This window comes from Pteronotus mesoamericanus, unplaced genomic scaffold, assembly GCF_021234165.1.
Source record: "Pteronotus mesoamericanus isolate MK-2021 breed Mesoamerican mustached bat unplaced genomic scaffold, CSHL_Meso_final contig_68, whole genome shotgun sequence".
Lineage (NCBI taxonomy): Eukaryota > Metazoa > Chordata > Mammalia > Chiroptera > Mormoopidae > Pteronotus > Pteronotus mesoamericanus.
The window spans coordinates 28,128,851-28,138,034 of NW_026555234.1; the positions used below are offsets into that span (position 1 = coordinate 28,128,851).

At 35.6% G+C, this 9,184-nt stretch overlaps 1 pseudogene; it reads right to left on the reverse strand.

Moving 5' to 3' along the window:
- Positions 1-7,521: 7,521 nt before the first annotated feature.
- On the reverse strand, positions 7,522-8,980 carry LOC129077649 (kinesin-like protein KIF3C; annotated as a pseudogene).
- Between the last annotated feature and the right edge of the window lie 204 nt (positions 8,981-9,184).

Sequence of the window (9,184 nt, forward strand, 5' to 3'; positions counted from 1 at the left end):
GGACAAATATATGGTTTCATTGATATGTGAAATCTAAAATACAAAACAAAGCAAACAAAGAAAAACAAAAGACGTGTGAAAACAGACCAAAGGGATGGCTACCAAAAGGGAGAGAGTGGGGGATGGGTGAAAAGGAGAAGAGGAAGACAGTCAATAATGTGCTACATTTACATGGTGACAGATGATTACTAGGGTTAGTGAGGTGATCACATTTGTAAGGAATAAAAATATATGATCACTATATTGTACACCTGATATAACCAATATAAGATTGAAAGCAACTGTACTTAAATAAAAAATAAACTAAAAACTTTTTCTTTTACAGTCAAATATTTGCAAATACATTTAATCAGGCTACATTTTTCTGTCTAGTAACAGAAAATATGTTCCAGGGAATCAAATCAACCCTTCTAAAGGCTTCTAAATTTTTTCTTCTTTGCAAGGTAGTCAGTAGGCTGAATATCCTACAATCCTCTTCAGAACTTAATACACTAATAATCCCATTCACAGTGTACTGTAATGAGAATATTCATAAAACTATATAAATATGTAAATAAGTAGATTCCTGAGTATTTTTGCCATTCATTTGAAGACATGCTTGAGCTTTTGGTGTTAATTTTTGGTAATATATTATTCAGTCAGGTTACACATTTGTTTCTTGGCAAAGTACCTTTATAGGCTAAGTAAAGGGGTCTTCAAATATATGTATCGGATTTATTGCAGAATCTTTGTAAATATTTAGATGTTGGCCTGAATTTTTGTGATTTTAAAAAATTTTTATTGAATTTTTTGAGGTGACATTGGTTAATAAAATTATATGGATGTCATGTGTACACCTTTTTCTTTTATTCAGCAATTCAAGAGTTGTTTCACAATATGTTATAAGCTCCCTGAAATGATTATTTTGAATACTAACATTTGACAAACTTTGTTCAAAAAAAGTTAACCATTTAGTACTATAGCAGGAGTCAGAAGAAACAGAATCATTGTAACTAAGCATTGTGAGCTTGTTTGTTTTTTTAATGCTTATATCTTAGATCCTCTCTGTGCCCTATAGCCACCTGCTTTAGAGTTTGAGGGTTTGGCAGTTTGATTAATAAATACTTTCCAGCCACTTACTCCTCACATACTTAGTTAAGAACCTTGGGTGAGCCCTGGAGTCTTCATATATAGCAAGTTTCCCTGGTGAATCTTATGACTCAGGTATAAAAATGATGGGTAAGGGTTGATTTTCATTTGTTTATAAAGTAAATATTTTGACTTATTACAATTCCTAGTATTCCCCTTTATTTCTCAAGACAGATGATTTTCCTTATTCTATACCACACCTCAGACTTTACTATGTTTCCCTGCCCAATAATAAGTGGAAGACATGACACAAATATAATTCTAAAGAATGTGTAAGGGGCCACATAAATGAAGAGTACATCCTTTTGCATATTTACAAAGGCTCCTTCTCCCAATGGAGAAAGGAAAAGGGAAGGGAAAGAAACCTACACATTTTTACATACATCTCCTTCACATATTGAATTCTCCATATAATCCAGTTTTTATTTACAATGATTTGTCTTTGAGGAAACAGATTTCTAAGGAGCATAAGTAACTTTACCAAAGTTCATAAAGTCAATAAATGGCAGTACTAGGATAATAACTGAGATTTTTCTGATGCCAAGTCCTATTAACTATAATGTTTATTACCTATGCTGCCAGGTGTTGAATACCAACATTTGGCAGCATATGGTGATAACAGTGGAAGAGTGGAAAAAATATAGTGATGATAGTGGAAGGGTGGAAACTTTTTATGTAATGTTAGACAAGATTCATTATTTAATTATTATTTCAATAAGACTTGTGTTGCAAATATCTGGAATTTTGTTTAATACCAACATTAAAACTGAAGCTTTTATTTTTAAACTATATTCCCATGTTAGATGTCATGTCTTAAAAATAGTTTTATTATTGTAGTATGTTTCAAATTTGTTAAAATATTGAAACAAGAATTTTAATATTTTAGGAAAATACAATGCCAGCATTTCAAGGAAATCTGGGGAGATTAGAAGGGAAAGAATGAAACAATCTATAAAGGACTTTGCTGAGAACATTTGTGAAATAAGAAGAAAACCTAGCTTTTATCATAAGTATATGAGATCCCTCTCCTGACAATCCTCCCTCTATCAAATAAGCATATTAAATGTAACATAATATAATTCTGTGAAATTATAAAATGTTTATGGCATGAATGCTTTGATATAAAACTTTGATTGACTTTATAAAGTATCCCCTGATATTATGTTTAATAATAAAGTTTATCCATAACCTAGAATTGTTATGTTTGAGAGCATCATTTAGCCATCTCTAAAGACACATTTTAAAAAGTTGAAAAAATGTTATTTTTGTATTCTTCTTTAAATAATGTTTCTATATCAGAAATATTGACATTGAGTATACCTGCTTAAACACCTTCTATTTATTTTAAATTCAGGTTAGACTATTGTAATCTGTAATGAATGTAACTAATATGGCAGCAATCAGACTTTGGACTCTGTAAGTCATATGCTTGGTTTGTCCTGTCCTAAGTCATTGAAGAACTCTTATTCCAATTTCTTTATCCTTTCACCTTATATTCCATTCTCCTGATCTCACTGCACTTTTCACATTTCTATTTTCCCAAAGAACCATGTTTAAGCTGAAGGTAATGCGACATTGGCAACATGTAGGAATTTCAAGCAGGAGACACAGAATGTACACTAGCCATCATGCGCTCTAATCACATTGATTCTGTCACGTGCACTGCAGTTACAATAATTTAGTTTAGAGCACTTCAATTTTAAATCTTGACAGTTGTGTGAATATTGGTTTACAGAAGTCTGTAAGTAGATGCCTCTTGGCATATGAAGGAGAAATCTTTAAAAATTAAAAGTAATGCTAACTTTAATGAATAAAACTCCATGTGTATACTCTTTAGTAATATAAATTCAATTTAGACTAAATATGAAGACTTAGAATATTTTCACATAGGATTAAGTGAACTGGACTCTGTGATTATTTGCCTGGTTTCCAAGCTAGCCATATTATGTCTAATTATTGAAATCATCTCTCCAATGTATTCTATCATTATAGTTAAATACTATGCTTGGTGAGCAGGAAAAGAGAAAGCCAAATAGCATGTTGAGGAATTCATGATTATTATCTTGCAATTAGTAGAGTGTTTTAAAAATATTATTTTATATTAATGTTTAGCATTCCATATACAATTTAAAGTAATATATTCCTTTAGATTAAACATTGAATGTAAATAAAATACACTTTAACAAAACATAGTGTATATATAATAATTTTCTTTATTAAAAGCTAGATCTGTCCTTGGCTCTATTACAAGTTATATTACTTTCTGGTTGAAATCCTGAGTAGATCACCATATCTATTTTTTCTTCAAAATTCTCCATCAGTAAAATGAAGTACACAAGGTCTGCCTGGAAAAAGTCCAGCCATTGTTACTATAATGAGAATGGTTTGAATGACATTGAAGTAACCTGGAAGCCAAGGAAACCAGACTGGAATGCACATCCTTGAACAATGACAACTTCACTGTACTAGTCAGCTGGGTATGGTAGATGCACCGAGTGAGCATGTGTACTGTGTGGCTTTGTCTTTAAAATGACTGAGACAATAGCACAACAAATCTGCATCATATTTTGTGTTTAGCTTGAACATTCCTCTGTGGAAACTATTCAGGTGATTCTGAAGGCTGCAGTCATGGGTAACTGGTGATTGGCAGCTTCACAACAACCCAGCCACTCATGCATTATGTCTTATGCAGAGTTTTTGCTGCCACATCAAATCACTCAGGTGACTCAGCCCCACTACAGTCCAGATTTGGCACCCTGTGGCTTCTGGCTTTTCCCCAAAACTAAAATCACCTTTGAAAGGGAAGAGCTTTCAGACCATGGATGTGATTCAGGAAAATATGACTGGGCAGCTGATGGAGACTGGGCGAACTGTGTGAGATTCCAAGGGGACTGAGGTGTCGTTGTCCTATTACAATGTTTCTTGTATCTTCTTCAATAAATGCCTCTATTTTCATGTTTCATGGCTGCATACCTTCTGGACAGTCCTTGTATAAAACTTTTTTTTTTTACAAAAATTCTAGAATTATAAACAGTTTGGAAAAAAATACTCATAAAATGCATATTAATCACCCTGAATAGCTAATTTTGTTCAGTTATATTTTCTTTTGTTATGTCATTTTAACCTTTTATTTATATAGTCAAGCACTGTTTCTGTCTCTTTTTCATCTAAAGTGTGTCCATTATTGTCATCTAGGAGCTTAGTTTTGTGACTAAGAATAAGAATGGTTTTGATTAAGTCTCTTTCAATCATAACACAATTTGTTTTTCAAGATGTTATTTGAAAAAGTCACAGAAGCTTCTGAAATATGAAGCATGTTAAGAAGCAGACATAATACAGGTTATGTTTCATCAAGTGGTAAATTTGTACAAAGACCAGCCCTCTGAATATTACATGTTTTTTTTCATTTTTAAAATCTCATTTAAACAATGAAATGAACCTTTTTTTCTTTCAGAAAGAGCCACATACTCACTTGATATGGAACTTTTCCTTCTCCTGCATAAGGAGGTGACCCTGAAGCTCCAACTGACCTATCAGTGTGTCTATAAAGGTTAGCTCAGGGGTATTGAACAGAGCAGAGATATTTGGGGGAATTAACATGAATACTGAGGGCGGAGGTTCCCTTCTATCCTTCTTTAACTGTCATCTAAAATAACACTGTAAGTGTAAAAGTTTTGGTAGTGATTTCTGTTACAATGAAGAGAGAAATTATTGACTATGTTTAAGGTAGTTTAAAATTGAATGCTGTCACTTGCACCTGCAAATATCTTGAAATGTGTATAAATGGAGAGGCAAATTTACTTACTAGTAGAATGTAATAGCATTTTAAGGATTATAAATACATATAATATAATTTAATATAAATATATGTAAATATGGTATAACTCAAGATAACTTATTTACAGTAAAAATGGTAAACATAGCATATGAGAGCCAAAGTAGTTAAAATCACATATGTGGCATATAGTGAGTATGTGTCATGTGCTGAAATGCAGAAATGAGGTGAACTACCACATTTTGATAATTTAAGGCCACATCCCAATGCTATATAAAATAATTAAAGCACATACAGAATACATGAAATTTATTGTTCTGTGTTTATTTAAGTACCTTTACTCTAGTCTTTATACTGAAGTCTTGTTTTAGCATTAGACAAAACATATTTTGTCTTGAAGCAGAACAACCTTGCAAATGTGATAATTGCATTCCATATAAGATTAGTGTGGAAGCCTTAGGATTTTCTGAGAATTTTATGAAGATTGGTTTGAAGGCCACAGCATGTATCACTGTAATCCAGTGTGACAGATCTTGTTCTAACTCATGAATTAAATATCATATGCCAACTTTATATTTATGCATGAAAAGAATAAGCTGAACAGCTCATTAATTGTTTGGTCAGAAGAAACACATTGGGAAATGTATGTTACAATCTCAACATTATCTACTTTTTATACTTTCAAAGTGAGTACAATAGAATATCATCAATATACTGAATGACACCTAACATGGTATTATATCAGCATAGTGCATTAACAGTAATAAACCACATTTAAATTCTAATGGATGTACTAAATCAATGACAGTGGGACCCTATAAATATATTTACCACTTTTGCTCCAATCTATATGGAGCCAATCATGCTTACACAAAATAATTTTTTTGATTTTTAATCAAAAAATAATTCTTTTGATTTTAGATAACCTACTTATGTTTAAGGGTGATTACTAATAGGCCTATTGCAGAAAATAGAATAGTTTGAACATCACTTTTTTGTTGTTTAAGGATCCATGGAATATTAATTTAAATGGTTATGAGTATATAATTCAGGTAAATGGAGTTGAATCAATCACAAGTCAAATAGGAAAACCCAGTGTGGTGTTGTTTTTTTGTTTGTCTGTTTAGAATTACAGCATCACAGAGAACCAGACCACATCAACCATCATAAATTCTTGACTACCTATGCCTCAGGTAGTAGACATACAGACTTTGGTCCAAGCTGTAGATCCTGCAGTGGTAAATGAACTGGATCTAGCTCCTCTCCACATGGTCTGGGACACCCTAGACAGCAAAGGACTAGGCAATTACTCATCACTGAGAGAGCCATTGTGGAAGTCCTGGAGCCCTGTAAGGAAGTTCCAGAACGCCTTGGAGGGGAAAAAAACAAACAGTAGTTTAAATGTACTCAGGTAGGTCAAAGAAATAATTTGGCTTTACCTGCATAATCCCTCCTCCAAGGTAGCACAGATTAGTGCCGAAAGAGACCATCTTGGCTCATGATTCTCACTCAGGGAAATGAGAGCATGTGCATGAGCATTCAGGTTCCCCGGCATGCTGGACACAGCCAAAGTCGCCATTCTTTTCCACACAATCCAGAAAACTGAGTCATGAGTTGCTTCACTTGAGGTACAAAAGTTGCTGGGAGATTAGCAGACAGGCATTTTAGAAGGCATTAGAAGGGTAAGGAATCGGATCCTCTCATCTGCATTGTGTACTCCGTCAAGAAGCTTGCTGGAGATGCTTACACCTTTCTTCATCTCAAATGGCCCATGGACATGAATGAACTTGGGCAGATTGCTAGTGAGCACATGCAGAAAATCAGCCCAAATTGCAGCCAGAAAGAAAACGTAAATTTGAGCTTTAATATCATCACTAAGAAAGAAGAACAAAGGCTGTCTACCACTGGCCTGTGTTGCAGGATCAAGGCATATAAGATTAAGCATTCCACAAGAGGAAGCAACCAGTATGTAGCATGCGTATCCATAGACTGTCTGAGAAAGCCCAGTAGGGTTGATAGAAGGTATTTCTCTCTAGAGGTCAGTCATTAAAGACTGGAGGAAGCAACTATTATTTCAAATGTGAAAACAAGTCTTCAAGAAACATTAAAACAATAATAACAAGAACAACAACAAAGAATCATGCCAATTTTCTGGCCACTGTAGGATTTACAGTTAGGAACAAGATCTGTAAGTCTAGTACCTGAAGCATGAGTTGTCAACAGTGTACTACCTGAAGCATGGGTGGTCAGCAATTGTTGATGGTTGATGTGGTCTGGTTCTCTATCATGCTGCAATTTTAAACAAACAAAAAACCAACACACTGGATTTTCCTCTTTGATCTCCAAAACATGGAAATCTGTTTTTTTATTTGATAATGAATTCAAAATACTTGGTTTTTTTTTTTCTGTTATGATGAGCACTTTTAAGATCTACTCTCTTAGCAACTTTCAATGGACAACAGAGCATCATTAATGATATTCAGCATTCTGTACATTACATCCCTGTGCCTTATTTATTCTATAACTAAAAAATGTATTCTGTTTGTTTCACAGTTGCTCCAGTGAATTGGTCATAAAGGTAGGGCCCGAGCCTGAAGGGGAGGTCAAGTTACCCCCCTCTAGGGGAGCTGTGGTGACAGGGAAAAGACAGTACCTCCTGTTGCTGGTGTCATCTTCTTCATTTGGCTGTTATTGATTCCAGCTGGTGGAAGTGGCTAGAATTTTCACTGTTCCCTGTCATAGTCTAGGAAATCTGGTTCATAATCTTGTTCTCCTCAAGGGGTTGAAGTTTTCTATGACCAGGTACTAGAGCTTGAATTCCTTAGTCTGCTCTTTCTGTGCCTCATCCTGGTCTGCTCCTGTTGCCATGGATGTATTCACCATGTTGGCCCTGGATCTCTGCCTTTACCACTTGCAGTTTGGCATAGAATTTTTCTAGTTTCTTGGTTTTGACTTCCACCTCATGTTGCAGGGACATGTAGGTGCCCCGGAGCTACCTCGTCTCCTCATCGGGGAGCATCATATCCTGTTGCATTTTCTGCCTACAGCATTTCTGCTAAATAATTTCCTGACATTTCACTTCTAACATCTTCTGCTGCTCATTGGTCTGATCCATAATTGCTCTCCCCCCAGTGAAGAATTTGCTCTCCATGCCCTGTCCTTGGCTGCCAGCAACTCTGTGGCCATGCCACTCCTACTTCAGGCCTTCAAGAGTCTTTTTCTGGGCCTGCAATTGGGCCACTACCATCTAGAATCCCTGCAGCAGTCTGTCTTAAGAGTAATAGTTTACTCAAGCTTTTTTCTTGATGTTCTTGGCTTGGTTGGTAAAGCACAAGGTAGAGTGTCATCGCAGTAAGAAGCTGGTCCTAATATGACCACCATGATAATCTTGGCATTCTCCTTCCAGAGAGTTTGGAGCATCCAGGGCAGCTCAGAGTTCGTATAGGGGTGTGGGTATTCCTATAGTCCACTAGAGCAGTGATCATGTTGCCCAGAAAATATATTGATTTGGGAGGCTTCCTTCAGCCTATTTCTACCATTACCTGTCACTACCCATGGACTATGTGTCTGTCCTTCAAGTTGTATAAGGGCCTGTTTGTTCTGCTTCTTACTGCTAACCAGGTTTACCAGCTTGAGCTTGCCCAAATGGATATGGTCTTGGCCATCAGAGCCATGTTCACTGAATTTCACAGTGAGGTCAAAGATAGCATGGAGTCAGGAGTTGACCTCAGTCATGTGTATGTTGCCGATGACCTGGGTCTAGATTCCCAGGTTTATTATGTGCTCAATTTCCTTGATATTCTTGGTGACAAAGGAAGAGATGTGCTCGATGTCAATGTTTCAGTGTTCTACTTCAGCTCTAGCATTTTGCTAGGCTCCTTAGAGAGTGGGTCTCAAATCTCCTCCTGGTAATGTCCAAGTAGGAGCCAGGACCAACTATCATAAGCTCTAGGAGTCTAAGTTATGGGTGAAGATGTACTAAAAGACATTGGGGTTGATGTCATGCAACTTGGGCTCTACCCATGTCCCGTGTATGGTATGGGTCTTGCCAGTGCCTGGGGGACCATGAGCAAACATCAGGAATAGAATGGATCAAGCAGAAGAAAAAGTATGTGAATTAGGAAACAGAACCTCAGAATAATACAAAGAAAAAAATGAAAAAGAGTGAAAAAAAGCCAATGTGATAAATGGAATACCATTCAAAAAACAACATGTGAATAATTGCAGTCCTAGAAGGAAAGGAGAAGGGAAAGAAAGTTCATTTTAAAGAAATAATGGCTA